Source organism: Heterocephalus glaber, unplaced genomic scaffold (assembly GCF_053883595.1).
Source record: "Heterocephalus glaber isolate CG9 unplaced genomic scaffold, H.glaber_assembly_v1.0 deba00000071, whole genome shotgun sequence".
Lineage (NCBI taxonomy): Eukaryota > Metazoa > Chordata > Mammalia > Rodentia > Bathyergidae > Heterocephalus > Heterocephalus glaber.
In genome coordinates, this window is record NW_028258137.1 from 25,629,038 (window position 1) to 25,646,428 (window position 17,391).

Here is a 17,391-nt window from a genome sequence, read left to right on the forward strand (position 1 = left end):
TACTACTTCATTTGTACTATTGCCAGGGGCTCCTCAAATAGTAGTTCTTTATGTGAGGAAATGAAAGATGAAAGAAAATAGTTTAAGATGAACAAAAGAGCAAAAAGAATACTCAAAACAATTCTAATACAAAATGATTATCAGATGCTTTAGTCATATTCTCCTGTACTTCCTAGATCTTCCTTGATGACTAAAGGACTATTGTAGCTACTATTGGGAGTGACCCTTTCTGAGAATTGCTTTCTGCTGAAAACAGCTGCCTCTCCTGAATGACACACCATGATCCCAAATCAAAATAATCCAGAAGGGCATTCTGACCTCAGGAGATCTCTCGAGGTGGGTGGAGATCACAGGAAGTTAACAGAGTTTTCAGTGCAACTTCTCACTCTGTACAATCTATTTACTTTGCCTTTACCCACAGGTAGGGATGCTGAGATAACTTATCAATAAGCTTCTTGTAAACCTCTATGCTGGTGTCACTAAGCTAGAGCAGACAAAATACTTACACAGACTAATTACTACCAGGCTCTGTCAAAGCATTTCCCATAAATTGTTTGAAATTTTTTCTTACCATAATTTGATGTAGTAGGGGTAGGAGCTTTTGTTCTCCATTTTGGACATGATGAAACCAGAAGTTTTTCAGACCTCATGAGTAACTAAAAGTTTAGAGCAAAAGTTCCTCAAATCACAGATAAAATAGGAGAGCAGGAACTGCTAGTATCAGCTAGCTGTTAGATTTTTCTGCAGGTATACTGGGTTCCCTTTAAAATTCAAAATTATATGTTCATTCGCTATTCAGTTGTTCAACTCTCATTTTTTATTCCAGTCAATTGTGTGGAATTACAAATGTGGATTCACAGAATATGAAAGTTTGAAATAAATCCATATAAATTATCATTGTCATCATTGTCCTAATAATCACAACAAAATACAAAGCAGGAGAGAATGTTGATGATAACTGGAAGAAAGGCAAAATGATGAGGCATACTGCTTGGAAGGCAGGAAAACACTGATTCAATGGGCCACATCCTGTGCTAAATCCTACAAGGGAAGGCCATCCTTGACACCCAAATGCTTGAGGTTGCCAGAGAGTTGGCCGTCAATGCACACAGCTCTGCTAAAACAGACAGGCCATGTATCTATCCCTCCACTGACATCAATCCTAAAAAGATCTTTTGAATTCTAATGATATATCTTAGTTTCCCAGATCTGTTTAGCTAGTAACTGGTCCATATGTTTTTCCTTTTGTTTGGCTTTGAGGACTGGGAGGAATTGGTAAAATAATAATAATGGAGGTTTCTACTAGGAGTTAGCATTTGAGACGTGTTTCCAAGAATTAATAGACTGCACCTGCCTTGCAATTGTAAGGTCCTGAGTTAGATCTCCGGTACCAAAAACAAAAAGAAAAAAGAAAAAAAAAGAATTAATAGAAATGTGCTCTGTGGCATATTATTCTTCCTCTTGTATGCCTTGAAATATTATTTCTGCTTTGAGCCTCTTTAGTCATATATTGATAATTCCAATGCTTCCTAAGAAAGTGTGATGATGTTAAGCTAATTCCTGAAGGCTATTACCCATGGCACTTCCCTTCATGGACACTCCATGAGAGTAATCATCTTTGGTTTACATAGTCTATGTTGTTCCTGTCATAATTTTTTAGAATAAAACTGGTAAATGCTGTTTTCCCTACTGCCCTCTCAAATTGTTGGACATTGTTGATCCTCAGTTTCTTCATCTGTAAAATAGCAATACATACACTGTAATTATTTTAATTATGTTTTGCAAATTTCTAACCATCATAGATCTCATGAAATTTTAACTCTTTCCCTTCTGCACATGACTCAAAACCCTTGTTAATGGGAATGTGTAAGAATGGCCTGTGAAGAAAGATTCATCTTGAAAAATCTAATCTCTTCACCAGCATTACCCAAAGATGGCTAATAACTGAGTCAGTTTTATGAAATGCCTCAGTTGTATCCTTGTTTCTCTGCAGACAAAAGGACAGCTTGAAAGATACCACCTGTTCATAGTCTTTTGGCTGCAGAGAGTAATTAAAGGCACAGGCACAGGGCATAGCTGGGTGATCTTTCTGATAAGCAACTCCTAGTTTTCATTGCCATAAGGTGGGGGGAGAGGGAAAGAGGGGGAGGGGAAGGGGGAAGGGGAGACAGAGAGAGAGAGAGAGACAGACAGACAGACAGAAAGAGGGAATAAGAGAGTTTAAGTTCATCCCAGTAAGACTTTCTTATCCAAGAAAGGAGACTGGGCAGGCTGCTCCAAGCACCTTGTTCCCTCCTGGCTTCTGAAACACCCTCACATGTTCAAGATCTGCCGCTGAGCATTCATTAGGGTTGAAAACTCCATTGTAAACTTAGTGGCTTTGCACAGAGGATGAATTCTGCAATTTGATGCAGTTCTGAGCATACTAGAAAACAATAGCTTCTTGACACCAAGGAAAATGATACCCTATGCAACAAAAGTCTTCTGTCATCTGCTTTGTGATTGGAAATAAGGTGGGGAACAGTTTCTCAAATACTGTATATTACTGAGCAGATGTATAAGAATCAAAGGGAAAGTGGTTGCCAGGGAGACAAAACATTCATGCCAACTCTGTCGCAGTCTAATCATAAAATGTCTCCAGGGGGCATTGTATAGCCACAAGCACAGAGAGGAACATAGCCAAGCCAAGGATCCAGATGTTGCCCTTGGAACTGAGCACCCATTTCAGAGGCTGGCATCTGCCTTCTGCCAAACAGAACGTGTGTGGCCACATCTGCTCACTGCAGAAAGTTAACACACACTAAACACAGAGGAAAGGTTGCCATAAAATAATGATTTGGCAGCATGCATGGAGAAAATATTAAATATTAGATAACTCATCTGTTAACCCTGAATACTTTTGTGCCTTTCTCTTCTCTAACTCACAACCCACCCACATCCTATCTCTCAGCAATTTCCATTCTGTTCAGCTGTGGAAAATCCTTGTTTGCAAATAATACCTGAATTATTTACAATCTACCTAAGCGCATTTGACAGCAAAAGAGAAAGGAAGTTGGAATGGACTAGTTTCTCCAATTAATGCAATAAAATACAGTTCTTATTTTACAGCTCTTAAAAAAAAACGTGATATACATTTATACCTGAAACTCTGCTATGCGATTACTATCTCCAATAAAAACAGTGGATGACAAGAAAGTGTTTTCAAAGTGTTTATGTTCACTCTCATCTATTCTCACTTGGAATGGTATTTTTGAACAATAAGTTAAGCTATTTTAACATCTTCAGAACATTTTTTATGACCAGAGAAAAGTTCAATGAGGCATAATTTGTACTGTATCTGATTCTTTCTAACATTCCACAGTTTACAAGGACTTTTTCTCTTATTTGTATGTTATTCTTAAATGATTTCTGTTAAAGAAAGGTATTATTAATCTTTTTTTTTAGTTGAGGACACTGTGGCCCAAAAATATTTAAATATTTTTTCCAAAGTCCAAGAAGCTATAAGAGAAAGATTTAGAGAAAGACATGAGATGACTATTTGTGTATTGCCAATTGCCAATTATTTATTCTCTTCATTAAAAAAGATTCTACCCTTAGATATTGAAGAACACTGATCAAAAACTCTCTTTTACCCACACATTAATGGCAAGATTTCAGTTGGTTGTATTGAATGAGAGCCTTCCTCCTTGTATTAGTTTTCTGCATAACAAATTGTCACAAATTCAGCTCCTTACAACAACATGTATTTATTATGCTACAGTTTGTCTGCATCAGGGGTTTGGGAAGAGTGAGGTTGAGCTGGACTCCTACTTACGAGTCTCTCAAGGTAGAAATCCAAGTGTCTGCAAGACTGCATTCTTGTTTGTAAGGTTGTGAAGATGGATTCAACTCCATTCAGGTTTTTGGCAGAATCCAGTTCCTCACAGGTACAACTGGAATAACGGGACCCCGTTTTCTTGCTGACTGTCAGCTGAGGGCTCCCTTATGCTTTTGAGATAACATATTCCTTTTCATATTTCTTCGATGTCCAAATCAGCAACAGGGCACCAAATCCTTCTGTTCTATTGAATTTCATTGGAATCCCCACCCCCTCCTTTGCCTTCCTAACATACCTTGAAATGTTTTCATGTGATTAGATCAAACTTCCCTGGATAACCCCAAAGTTCGATTGAAACTGACTTGGGACTTTAATTAAAATTACAAACTCCCTTCGGAGCAGTAACTAGATTAGTGTTTGATTAAATAACCAGGACTCAACAATCTTGGAAGGAGAGGGACCTTAGAAAGCGGAGTAACATTCTAGTCCAAATGTGGTCCTTGGCCAAACAGCGTGATGTCATTTGAGATTTTGTAAGAAATGCACAAGTTCATACCTTATCTCAGATCTACTGAAGCAGTAATTTATCAAGATCACCGGGAGATCCATACACATATTAATAAGCACTTGCTTAGAATGTGGCTTTTTTTTTTTTTTTTGAGCTGCTGTTGAATTGGCAGAATCAAGAATCCACCCATTTGGTCCTTTTATTCTATGATGTGTATGTTTCTTCTCTCCTTTTCTAACATGGAGAAAAAGGGGTCAGATAAGGCCAAAGGCGACTATCTGGATCATGGCTGGAAAATGTAAGTAGAGCTGCATCCTATTGAGGTGTTGAAGAAAAGGGATTTTTCAGAGCTTTTGCAGTGGAGCTTTTGATGGTTTATTACTTCTTAGCCTGTACCATTCTTAGTGGCACTTCCTTGCTGCTGAGAGGGGACAATCTTGAGAATATTATGAAATCTTTTAGTGTCTGTTTATGCTGCATGGCTGAAAAGTTTGAAATTTTAAATGAAAATAGATCCCTCTGCAGAGCAAGGCTAATAGAGGACAAAAATCAATTTTGTTTTCGATGGAGGAAATTATGCACCATTGTTACGATATGCTGCATTATTTAGCATGTATCTCACAGGGGCCAGCTTTCTAAGAGCACAGATTGATTTCATGTCCACTTAGCGATAGACTGAGATGGGACCATGAGGAAATCTAAGTGCTGTTGGTCAAGGGTTTTAAACATAGGCTCAGCTAATCAGGGCTAATCAAACTTCCAGAAGAGTGTTGAAACAACTGACCAGACCTCCTATTGGTGCCAGTGTGTTCAAAATGTGGGAATCCTCAAACCTGGCTATAATACAGGATGACATCAAGTGGATGTAATGAAAGAATGGTGAGATCAAAGTTCTACTGGGATTTTGTAAGTAATGATAAAATCAACAGCTTCTGAGAAAAAAAGAAAGAGAATAGATCAGGTCATGTTTGGACTTAGGATGTGACTGTGTATATTGGTGGCAGAAGTTCAGGGGGTTGGAAAGAGAGTCATTATATAGAGGGCAAAGCTATATCACCCTTTTAACAGCTCAGACCCAGAAATATCTAGCATTTCTCTGAAGAAATGACATGACTCATATGATACACACTACAAAAGGTTATATATTACATTACATTAAGACTGTACCAGGGACCGAGGATTTAGCTCAGTGGTTCCAGCGCCTGCCTTGCAAGCGCAAGGTCCCGAGTTCGATCCCCGGTACCAAAAAAAACCCCACAAAAAACACTGTACCATTATTTCTGGTATATGGAAAGTATGTTAGGATTTTTTTCATGCTCTATGTGAAGCATAATGGAAATTTCTCCTGTCATTTATGATTTTCTCCCTAATGGTAACATGTCCAAAACTGAAATAGGAACATTCCTCTGGTATTAATACCACTAATACCAATGGGATAATACTATTACATTTAGTAGGCATTATTCAGTGCCAACACATTGCCATATGCCATACCAGGTGCTATGTATGCAAAAATAAATGAGCTTTTGTTTCCTGAAGAATGCAATCCAGAGAAGCAGACAGGCAGGCAGACAATTATCCAATAATTTGATGCAAATATGAGGAGGTAAATGGAAATTGTTATGTGAAGAGGGGATGGCCTAGATCTAGGAAACTAGGTGGCAGGATTGAAGAAGGCCGAACAGAGAAGATACTTCAGTGTTTCTTGAGGTACAACAGAAGCTCATCCAGCAGAATATGAAAGCGACATGTTGGCAAGGTAAGATGAGCATGTGTTATTTTAAAAGACACACAAAAATAAGTGTGAGTATTAGTAGGGATGAATTGTACCTCTCTAGAGATTCGTGAGCAGATGAAAATCTCTCGGTTTCAACAGAAGTCAGGAAGGGGAAAAAAGGAAAATTTGAGGATAAATTATGCTAAAGCCTTAAACATTACTTTATAAATTCTAATATTATGTAAGTGTTCTGCTTGTTGTCTTTAAAGCAGTGTCAGACAGAATTTTTTTTAAATGCAAAAGTGAAGGCCCATGCACGAGTAATGACCTGCTCCGGCTTTTAGAGCAAGAAAATATTAAGGACTGTAAAAGAGGTACTTCTGCTCTAACCCATGACCTCCTATAAAATAAAATGCTTCATTCCATCCGACTATTGCTTTCTGATTAATCCTTAAATTTTCAAATCTGTATACCCAGATTAATAACTATGTAGCAGACCACAGTGCTTGCCCCTAGAAATCAATTAATTGATGTAAAGTCTCATTTTTTTTTCCTTTTAAGAATCTGCATTGTCACCACTGTCAGCCAAACTTGCTGCATGCTAAGCTGTGGAATCATCAACATCCCCTCTCTCATCTCCTAGCCCTTTGACCAATTCCCTCCTGTCTAGATCTATAAATGAATCATCATTTGAAAGGGCACCACCAGTCCTTTTGTGTAAAATCTATACTGGTTAATTAATAATAATTAATATTTTTCAAATCACAGTGTGTAGCAACCTCTGAGCTCTCTGTTTTGCATATATTATCTTAGTTAATATTCAAAACATCTCTATGAGTTAGGCACCCTTCTCCTTCCTACTTTCAGGTGATGGAGTAATAGTGCAAAAAGTGACAGTGTCAAGTTTATTTACACAATAACAACGAGGCATGATTTCAACTTGTAAAATTCTATTTGTAGTATTCAAGCCCTTAACCCCTGAGCTTATGCTATCTCTTGCAGCCAATGGCCAGAAATAAGAAATATTTATTGAGTATCTAGAATGTTACAGGTGAGGATTTATAGACCTTGTGTTTCCTGATTTGAGATTTGGGCCAGGAAATATTCTGCAAATTAATTCTTTTGCATTTAGAAAAAGGAAAAATGCATTTCCCAAAACAGTTTTTGCTTCCTTTAAATATATATATATTATTTTTAATTTAGAAAATCAGAATCAATTGCTTTGTTTTCCTTGGCTAGGGTCATTTCAGGCAACAGGAATCATCATCACCACCAGCAGCAACGAATATGATCATTAGGTTTTAAATTGCACTTATATTCTTGGTCATTTCCTAGTGCAGTCAGATTTAAACTTGGTTATTACATTACAAAATGGAATGTGTTAAGTTTGCCCAAGTTCATCTCTGGAGTTTACATCAGAGTGGTGTGATTATACAGTATCTGAACTGGAGCCAAATTTGACATTTTCTTAGAATATATAAAGATTAGATTAAATTACTTCCCAAAATAAACAAAGACTGAAAATCTCAATCAGCTTAAAGTAGACCTTTAACGTCACACACACAAGTTGTTATACATGCATCACCTCCAAGGCTCAAGTCATACCCACAATAAATGTAGTCCGGTGATAAAATTTGGTGCCTGATTAGGTCATCTGGATGTCCTTGGAAATACTCACTGGCAATAGATTTTACATTTTGGAGACACGTAAGCAATAGCTCTTTTTTGGATTTTTAATTTTGGGCTCTGCTATCGAAGAACTCTAGAACTTTAAAACAGACTCATAGCCTGGAAGCTTGTGTTTTCTCATTTATAAAATAGGAATAAGAATATTTACCTAGCAGAATTATTTTGAGGACAGAAGTTAAGTATGTTCATCATCTTGAGCTGTGCTTATGTTGCAAGTGCTCAATAAAATTTTTATTAGAAGTGTTATATTAATAAAATGGAAAAAAATGAAGATGGTGACAAATAGAGTCACATTATGTGGTGATCAATATCACACACTCTTCACCAGGAAAAAGGGATGCATTTCCTTTATCCTTCTCGACTGACTACTTCCAATCACCCAAAAAACACATACACATACATAAACACGCTTACAAACCAGGCTTTGATTTCTAACAGGACATGGATTTTTCACACTTTGAGATAGAAGGAGATCTTCCTAACAAGTGCAAATTCCATGAACATTCACAGGATACTAATTAAGTTTTGATGTTCACGGTCGGGTCTCTGTTATAGCTCTACATTCACTCCTGCATGTTCCATTCCCATTATTCTCGCTCCTGAGAAAGCGGTCTATACAGGAGAGGCTAGGAATCTGTAACCTAAGATATACATTAGGAAACGACATTTTCAGGATATGCTTTTGAAAAAATAAGTTAAAGACAAAGTCATAGAAAATTACCATAAATAATTAACTGGATTTCAATTTAATACAACAAATATTAAGAACTATTGGTAAGCTACAACCAGTTCTGGTGGCTTATATGTACCAATTGGAATAAGAAAAACATGATCCCTGTTTTCTTTAAGCAATCAGGCTAGAAGGGGATATTTTGTTAAGCATATTTTAATATATTTATGTAATTATATTCATATTCATTGTGGCAAATTAGCACAGGAATTCAAGTATGTACAAAACAAAAACAACACACATACTTTGGGAATGTCACTAAGGAAGAATTTTTTATAAAGAAACAAGTGTCAGAGACTTCAAATTGCTTGGGAAGCATATATTTCAGTAGCCACTGAAAGTCTTTTCTTTTATCCAAAGCCAATGGCAAAGAATACACCATGTAAATATGTCTGATTTTGCTTTTAATATCAACTACAAGTTTATACTTGTAGTCCTACATTTTTAACAAAAGGTAAAAAAGAGAAAAAGAATGTTTATTTCTCTTGTTTAGACACTAAAGTTATATATTCTCTTCCTGAAAAATCAATCATAAATGAAATAAGGGTTTTTTAAAATACTTTCATAATTAAAGCAAATTATATTTGTTATTCAGATATACTTATAGTAGTAATTACCTATACACGCATCACGAAGTTCAGTTTAACTCAATTATAGAATACATATATAATATATCCTAATGGAATGAAATCAGATAAATCTTTAAAAACAAAGAACTTGATACACTTGTGCTCCTTTCTTCCAATTTCTAAATTAAGACCTTTGAATGTTGATGTCATTGCATATCAGTGAAGAATTTCTGACATCTGGAAACAAGAAAGTGTAATTTATCCTGTTTTGCTGTTCAGTGCTGAATATTTCATTTTTGAGTGAGTATACGTAAGTCTTAAATCCTCTCAAGCACCTACAGGGACCAAATTCCTTGTGGAGAAACACAGTGCAACCTATCCCTCAACTTCCTACTAACTACTTTCTTTTGAAATTTTTACCCTACATGCACATACAAGAATGTATGTTTGAACATCTTATAATGTTAATACATTTGCAGCTTTTCATATATGCCATAACCTTTCACACTTCTGAAACTTTGGACCTGGGTTTCCTGTGCTTAGAATGCAACTTCTATCTTTCCTCAGCCCAGAGAATTCAGATTCATAGTCAAAACATAGTTCAGGCCTTCATTCCTCTGTTAGCTGTCTCTTTACTCCACTAGACTTACAGGGTTGATTATACCCTTTTCTATGCCAACTCCCACTAAACTATGTGAGTTGTCCATTGCACCATTAAACAATGTATCTGTATTAACTATTCAAGGCTGGAATCAAGGGCATGTGACCAGTCATCCTTCACCCCCTTTAGAAAGGTTTATGACTGGAGAATAATGTTCTGCAATTGGTACCTTTAGATGTTCAATAATTTTATCTTAGAATTTATGTATGTTGTCAGGAGTGTTGGGACACATGTTGTACAGTCTCTTGGAGAAGGGAGTGGTAGCAGCCATCCCACACTGGGCTTATAACACCCAAAGCATCTGGCAGGTAACTGGCCAGAAAGATTCATGGTACGAGTCTCTCCAACCCCTTTTCCAGTACCTAGAACTTCTTGGCATACAGATTTTGAGATTGCTGGGAGGTTGCCTATCTGCTGTTGGTTGGAGTACTAAGCTCATAAGAAAGGAAGGTGCCACTCAACTTTCTAGACTTGTGCTTGGCTAGGCCACCAAGTAGGTCTAGCAGTTGTTAAGTGTGTTAAGTGTGACAGTCTTCACTTATATCATTATCTCAGAACTCCTTCTACTGATGACCTCTCCTTCCCTCCAACCTCTCTGAGCCTGGCTTATGTTCATTCTCCCCAGCTCAATGAACCCTCCAAGGAGGAGCTATGTAATAACAATGTTCAAGTTCAGTGATTCAGTATAAGTCCAAAATTCGCTTGTGTTTACATTTAAAACTGTCATGCATGATATAAAGATCAGCGGTAACATTAATGCTGATAGTATAACATTTTAATTTTTTTATTTAGAATGGTATTTGTTCAAGTATTTAAAAACAACCTCAGACAACAACAGCAACAAAATACACAAGGAGAGGAAGAGACTATGAGGAAAAAAGGCTTTGTGTCTACATTTATTGAAAATGTTTCCTGATTTTTTTAACAAAGGGCCCCCACGTGTTTGTATTTTATACTACTTCCTGCAAAAGATGCTGCTTTACATCACATTATTCTGTACCTAGCATGATATCCAATATTTACCAGGCATTCAATAAATATTTCAGAATATTTCCATTCATTTATGTTTGTATGATATATTATCAGTATAATGCCTGAGCAGTTACATGTTGATGGTTATATAATTGTAGAGTATAAATTAGTAAAAAATATGCTGAAATATGTAATTCATGAAGTAGATGTAAAATATTCACAAAATTTATTTTCAAATATTTCTGTCATTCAGCTGACATTCTTATTAAGAGAATACTGCTTTAGTCCTTTTAAATTTAAAAGGTCATTAATCCAAATGCTAATTTAATCAATACTATATTAAATGAACTATAAAAAGTAAATTAATACCAGGTAAGCAGATTCGTTGTGCTATAAGCTTTCAGAATGCTCTTCATGTCAGCAAATTTCTATGAGAAATGAGTTCTGTTTACAGCAAGCAGTACTCACTTATGAAAATTTTGGACTGACCTTTCCTCATTGTTTGTACTTTGATTCACTGTGAAAGCTGAGATGAATATAAATATTATTACAATTTTTGGTTTGTCACCTTCTCATGTGCTTATCATTTTGTTAACACCTATGGCTAAATGTAGGCAAAAAAGAATTTGGTATAAGCATATTTCTTTTAATATAAATTTTTCCAGAACATTAGGTTCTATTTTAAGTAGCTTAGTTTTTCTGCAAGCAATAGTTGCATTTATTTAAAAGTAAGAAATATGCTTAATGGTGCATGTGTAGAGACATACAACATAAGGAGACACACATACACACACAAATGTACATAAAAATACATACAGAAATACATATATGAATACAGATACACATAGATGTCTACTTAGCTAAATACACACAGCCACACGAATATAATAACAGACACACAGACATATAGAGATACACACACAAGGATGTAAACACATATGAATATAAACTGATGATATACACCAACATAAACTCACATATAGATCCAAATGCATAGTTTTATATCCACTTACACACACATAGCTCATACACACACACATGAAATACATATAAAAATACAGAACGTATACAATTCTCACAGGTATGCACACACATACACAGACATAAACTCATGCACATAGACACAGACACATATATACACACATACTTGCTTTCTACCATTTGGCTTGGAGTTGAACAGAAATGTTTGAAATAAAAGGAGGAAAACTAGATGTGATGTTTCAGCAAAAGAGTGATATGAGAAAGAAAAATCTATAAAATCATAATATACACCCAAAAGCTATTATCTTTTCCTTTTGATAATTAAGTAACATCAGTTAAGCATTCAATAAATATTTCCTGAGCATCCTGAGACAGGAATTCACAAGAAGTATACATCATATTGACACGGATGAGTATACAAGCCTTCCTTTCATTTTCTTAATACATTGCAAATTTATTGCAGAAATGCAAACACACCATTATGTGTTAAAAGAGATTAGAGGAGATACTAATAACTAAAGAAATCAAGATTTACCCCTTAATTCCTTCCTTTTCCATCCTTCCTCTATGTGTTATTCTTTGCCCCAAATCAAAAAAACCTAACTTGAGATACTATAAAATACTTTTTGCTTATCTCTCTGTCCTCTTTCTATGTTTCTTCTTATTTTTGACATTTAAATTGTTTAATGAATTTCTTTTTCACTGATTACTGCGTGTATTTCTTTTTTATCTTGTTATGTTTTCTTTTCCAGATAAATGTATGTATAAATGTATTCAAGCAGTCAATGACAAAAAAAATTACTAATTCATATCTAAATTACAATGTAATGTTAAACAGGAATATGTGCATCACTAACAGTCCCCTAATGAGGAATATGGATTAAAAAGTAAAGCAAAAAAGAAATTTGCCATCTTTTCCATTCCTCCTTCTCTCCCTGCTTTGTAGAGCATGGAATCTGAGTTCAGGAAGATCAAGTGGTATTTGGGTTTTATAGATGCCTGTGATGCAGGTGCTGTAGTTTCTGCTAGTCAGCATTGTAAACTCTGGTCAGTTCTCTAACCACCAAACTGTACACACATGCAACGCCTCACTTATAGTCTTGGGGTAAAATTAACTCTTTCATGCAGTTGCTATGATGATACATTCATCTGGAAATACATATGAAATCAAATCAGATCTTTAACCTAAAACTTTCCAAAAAAGCTTAGTATTTGAAGTTATAAACCAAGTTTTTTGTTATTAAAAACTACTTAGCCCTGTGGTTAACAATCCTTCTACAATCCTCTTTGGCTCAATTTTGTGTAGAAATCCCAATCTACTTCTCAGTAATAATAAGAGCCCTATCAACCACTATTAAGTGCTAAAAATCTGCCAGACACTTCCTGTACCTTCTGAAGCTGTCCTGATCACTAAATTAGAAAAGATAAATGTATTATCATGCTGATTTAACAAGTTTTAAAACTGAAGGGCAAAAAAAAAGTATATCTGCTGCTATCTCCCATGTACTCACCCAGGCTAATCTCCGCTCAACATAATTTATCCCCAATCCAGGCTCCTCTTCAGAATCACACACAAATACGCATATACTGTACTCACCTGTCATTCTGACCTACTTACTGTATTCGGAGTGCAACTGAGAGAATTGCAAATGACTCTTCCCTCTGTTTGGAGGTTCTTGCCACCTGAAAATCCCCTACTAATTCTTCAAGGCTTCGCTGAAATTCTTAAAATGTTTCCACTACAGTGATGATCTCTCTGACACACATGGGCAATTTTGACTATTAACAGCCCCCCACCAAGTAATTTTTCCCATCATATAAAGTCCTTTTCTTTTGTTAATTGTTCATCACCACTGTGTCCTCCACAGCAGAACATAAGCTTTTTGGCTACAAGGTTCTCACATCAAATGCATTTAATGTATACATTCAATAAACCAACGACACAATCAAAGTCACATGAGCATAATTTGCATTTTTGTAGTAGGTTTTTGTTAGTTTATTTTTAGTTGGATCAGAGCTGTTTTGATATCACATTGTTAGGTTGCTTTCTTCCTTTTCAATGCTTTTTCTCTCCACTAAAGGGACTTGCTAAAGAAAGATAGATTCTCAGATCTCATCATAATTCTCCATGAGTCAGAGGACCTTGTGATGAGGGCTTGGATCACATGTAATGTTGCTGACCTTTACTGACCATTCTGAACTTCTACAGGAATTGTCTATAGAACTAAGGCAACTCAACGTAGAATTGTATTCAGTCAATTCCAACACACACTTTGAAGAGTAATCAGTAGTATTTAATTTATTATTTTCTTTCTTCCTAAATGATTGCTTACTCACGTTCATGCATAAACAAATAAAAGTATTAAAAGGTAAAATGGCATCTTTTTTTCTTCCTTGCTAAAGCACTTATAAATGTTAAGTTATAACTTCACATTTCATCTATTTTTCTAGTATTTGGAGACAGAAATTAGGGTCATGGATAAGCTCACGATTATTTCTCCCCCAGTATTGATATCTTGATAACTGCAATCTCAGGTAAATCAGGTTGTCACTAACAGGGCAGTCTTATGACTCAATATGGGCACTGACTCTCTCTCCTGCTGTGGGGATTGGTTCAGGCTATGGCCCAAGACCTTAGCCAGGTCTCTTAGGTCCTATTGCTGTGGAATAGAATATGGTTAGACTTAGTAGACCAGACTCTCTCAGCATTTCTTTTGAAAAGAGATGGACAGTAAAATTTTGGAAAGAATGAGAGGAGAAAAGGAGTAAGAAACAAGAGAATGATGAAGCTGTTGTTTCATCATGTCTTTGCTCTTCTCTGAGTAATATGATCTGTGCACCAGAAAGACTGACCGCACTTGGGAAGCTTCTTTTGCAAAGGCAGAATCTCAGTGTCCACTCCAAAACTACTGAACCAAATCTGCATTTAAAAGAAAACCCCCAAGTGTTTTATCTGAACATGAAAACCAAGAAGCATTTATATAGCTGCAGTATTTATCTATGATCTGTGTTAAAACCACTGTCCTTTTCAAATATCCACAACCTTTCTCACCACGGGGCCTTTGCAAATGCCATTTTCTTTACCTGGAAATCTTTTCTCTCCTCTTCTTCACCAATTTAACTTATTGTTAAATTTTAGACCTCAGTTCAACTGTCTTTTTCTAATGAGCATCTTTCTAAGTTAAAGTTCTTACTATACACTTATATATGAACATTTCATATAACTGTAAGCCATATTAAGCTTCATTATTGGTTCGTTTTTGTTATTGTTGAATTTCTAGTACCTACATTGGCACATACTATATTTTCAACATGTACTTCTTGAATGAATTATAGGGAAAGCCTTACAGATAAATCAAATGAAGCTCAGAGAGGCTAAATGACTACCTTAATATCATCTAGAATGAGAGATCTAAACTCATCTTTCATGCAATTGCCTCGATGTCTGAGAATGCTGTACTTCAACTCTCCTCTCTTCTCTTATGTTTTGTTCATCCAAGCTGACTATATTAGAAACAAAACAGAGAAGCAGATGAGAAAAATAAGCCTTGAAAAATCTATAAAAATAAGAAGAATTCCTTCTTAAAGTATCTTCTGTTCTGTAATCAGATAGATTGACAAATGCCCTACTTCTCAGTGGGTGGCTTGGACAACCTAAGCGTATCCATTTTCAGATAATGATGGATTTGTTTGAATGCTCAGTTCTTTGACCATAGACATACATAGTAAAATGTAGTGGATCTATTAAGACTGCAACACTGATCAGCCTCTGACCAACTGGCAAGTGGGAACCCAGATAATCATCTAACATATGTCCTGTTCACAGTAGACCTGTCCAGTATGGAATGAGTTCAATTTATCAGGCTAAATTTTGTGACACTTTTTATTGGGAGTAGAGTGCCGTCCTTATAATTGGAAGGTTTTAATCAGCAGAGCAAATCAGGGAAGGTGCATGGATTTAAAGCAAATTTGATCCAATATACTTTGGTGAAAAGTAGATGCCAATGAATAAAACCTGTTTAATCTTTCTTCAACCACCTCCCATGAATTGTTCTTAAGCATTCCTGCACTTATAATAACCATAAACAATATCCTAGACAGTTTCTCCTTGCCCCTCTTAGACCCATTTCCTGAACTGTTTCATTATTGTCCCAAATTCAGAATGGCTGTTCTGCATCACAATAATGGACCTGTGCTGTGTAACTTTCAAACTTGGATATTGCAGCACTGATACTGTACTCAACTCCTTTCCATAGGCATAACTAAATTTCTGTCATTTTTTCATTTATTGAGAGCTATATGTTGAAGGATGAAGACAATGCTCTAGGTCATGTACACATAAGTAATTGTATTTAATTTACATTATTATATATTTACCATAAAGTGAGTGTTTCTATGGACACAAGGTTTGCCTCTGGATACTTTCAATAAAAGTTCAAAAGACTCAACCTGCCACAGGATCCTCTTTATTGTGAGGCTACTTACTCTGGGTTTGTCTTACATCTGTGTAAGACACACTATTGTTCTTTAATTTCAGTCAAGTCGATCTATGTTCTGTCCTGGCATCCCTTGTTTATTTCTGCGCTTATGATTACAGAGAAAAATTACCATGTTGTGTTCTACTTGTAACTTCCAACAAATATTCAATATTGTCCTGGAAGCAATTGTACTTAATTCGTCTTTATAACCCTACTATCTATCACTGTCTTCCATTCAGAGGTATTCAGTAAATGTTGAACTCATTGGTTCATTTGATAAATGCAAAACAAGCTTAACGTGTCACTTTTTTCAAATGGAACTCAAAATAGGATTAATTTTGTCATCCCTCAGAAATGAAGCCATTTCTAATATGCCTTCAGTGATGGAGAAGGGAAAAGAAAATTTGCAAATTACAATAACTTGACAGCTGCTCACTAAACAATACCACATTAATTTTCAGCATTGTGCACATGACTGAGTGGAAGATCCCTTAATCCCAGGTCCCATTTTATTTTTGCCTCATTGTCTCTGTCCCCTCATTGTATCACTTGCAGAAATCACCGGTGGCTGTGTACTCTCTTACACCTTATTATTGCCAGAGAAGTCATAGACTAGGTTAATGCAGATCTGCTTCCCAGAGGTATGTGAAAATGGATTTAAGTTCTCTATTTTAAGTGATTGACTTTGAGAAATCCCCTTCTTTATCAGGTACTAGCAGAGACATAGAAACTTCCAGGAGTGACAGTAAACCACATACTCTTGAGTTCTCCAGAAATAATAACTTTCAAAAGGATTGAGATTAACTCAGCCATTTATGAGTAGGCATAATCAGATGACCCTGTGTGCAGGGGCCAATGAGACAGCATGGCAGAGTTTTAAATTATTAGTTCCCAAAATCGGTGTTTGAGCAACTTTTCTGAACAAATTCTGTAAGCTTTATTCATGTCACTGTGATTCTTTTGTTCTTGGCTTACAATTTCTAACAAAAGATTACCTTCAAAGAAAAGGGTTGGGAGAGTTTTTCTACAAGAGGCTCTTTGCTTTTCAAAAAGACCAAACTGCGTTATCTTATTTTTGAAAGCCTAATAACCTGCTTAGGGAAACTAAAGATATCTTTCGAATACAGCATATGAGTGACACAAAATACAGCCTGGATAGAGAAGAGGAGAGGTAATTGTAATTGAGCCAGGATTTTGGAGAGTAAAGTGCTATTTATATGCCCATTTTCATCAAAAAATAAATAAACAGATCAAGACAATTCATGTTTG

General features: G+C 35.8%; 1 long non-coding RNA gene across 3 annotated transcripts in view; it reads right to left on the reverse strand.

Moving 5' to 3' along the window:
* Nucleotides 1–17,391, reverse strand: part of LOC147830658 (uncharacterized) — a 172,457-nt gene that overhangs the window by 38,785 nt on the left and 116,281 nt on the right. The gene's annotated exons all lie outside the window — the stretch shown is intronic.